This window comes from Microtus ochrogaster, unplaced genomic scaffold (genome assembly GCF_000317375.1).
Source record: "Microtus ochrogaster isolate Prairie Vole_2 unplaced genomic scaffold, MicOch1.0 UNK9, whole genome shotgun sequence".
NCBI lineage: Eukaryota > Metazoa > Chordata > Mammalia > Rodentia > Cricetidae > Microtus > Microtus ochrogaster.
The window spans coordinates 5,621,491-5,622,849 of NW_004949107.1; the positions used below are offsets into that span (position 1 = coordinate 5,621,491).

At 46.4% G+C, this 1,359-nt stretch overlaps 1 non-coding gene across 1 annotated transcript; it reads right to left on the reverse strand.

Annotated features, from left to right (window-relative positions):
* Positions 1 to 760: 760 nt before the first annotated feature.
* Trnak-cuu lies at positions 761 to 833 on the reverse strand. Its single transcript has one exon. It is a non-coding gene; the product is annotated as a tRNA-Lys (tRNA).
* Between the last annotated feature and the right edge of the window lie 526 nt (positions 834 to 1,359).

Here is a 1,359-nt window from a genome sequence, read left to right on the forward strand (position 1 = left end):
GCATCTCCACTGCTTCTTGGTGAGTAAATTTCCTCTGTTATGGGTGTAGTGAGCTTCATTCAGATGCAAGAGAGGTACCTGTGCCCAACAGACCACACTTCTTACTCGAGAAGTGTAGCTGTTGTTCAACTGTTGGGGAGTTCTCAACAGATGTGGTAATTCATTCTCTTGTACCCAATAGAATCAGAACTTTGATAAATGAGTTCTTTTCCACAAAACCTTGACACACAAAAAACTGACCACAGAGGGCCTTGGATCTCTTGGTTTGCAATCTTCATAGCAGCCTGCCAGACTTTCAGTCAGGAGAACCCACAGGCTGATAGAGTCCAGGCACAGAACTGGAGAACATGACGACATTAGACCACCATGATGGAGGAAGGTCATTGGTTAATTAATAAAGAAACTACTTGGCCCTGATAGGTTAGAACATAGGTGGGTGGAGTAAACAGAACAGAATGCTGGGAGGAAGAGGACGTGAGCTCAGATGCCATGCTCCCCTCTCCCAGGCAGACGCGATGAAGCTCTGACCCAGGATGGATGTAGGCTAGAATCTTCCCGGTAAGCGCACCTTGGGGTGCTACACACATTAATAGAAATAGGTAATCAAGATGTAAGAATTAGCCAGTAAGAAGCTAGAGCTAATGGGCCAGGCAGTGTTTAAATGAATACAATTTGTGTGTTGTTATTTTGGGGCATAAGCTAGCCAGGCAGCCAGGAGCTGGGCTGTGGGAAGAGGCCCGCAGCTCCTACTATAGATTGGCGCCCAACGTGGGGCTCGAACCCACGACCCTGAGATTAAGAGTCTCATGCTCTACCGACTGAGCTAGCTGGGCTAGCCCCACGTTGGGCACCATTTTGTAGAAGGAGCTTCAGGCAGGCCTGCTTTTCATCCCGCCCAGCTCCCGCATGGCTAGCTTATGCCCCAAAATAATTACACGGAAACGGTATTCTTTTAAACACTGCTTGGCCCATTAGTTCTATCCTCTTAATGGCTAATGCTCACATCTTGCCTAAACCATATTTAGTAACCTGTGTAGAACCAGCCTTACCGGGAAAGATTCAGCATATCTGACCTGGCAGCTTGCTTCATCGCGTGTGCCCAGGAGAGGAGAGCATGGCGTCTGAGCTCACTTCCTCTTCCTCCCAGCATTCTGTTCTGTTTACTCCACCCACCTATGTTCTAACCTATCAGAGCCAAGCAGTTTCTTTATTAATTAACCAATGACCTTCCTCCATCACCACCACACTTTGGAACTAGAAGAAGAAACAGTTTTATAGAGCACAAAATTATTAGCATTATCAATTTAGCTCTCCAGGATTACCAATATATAAAGAACAACCAATGGACATAGCCAAATG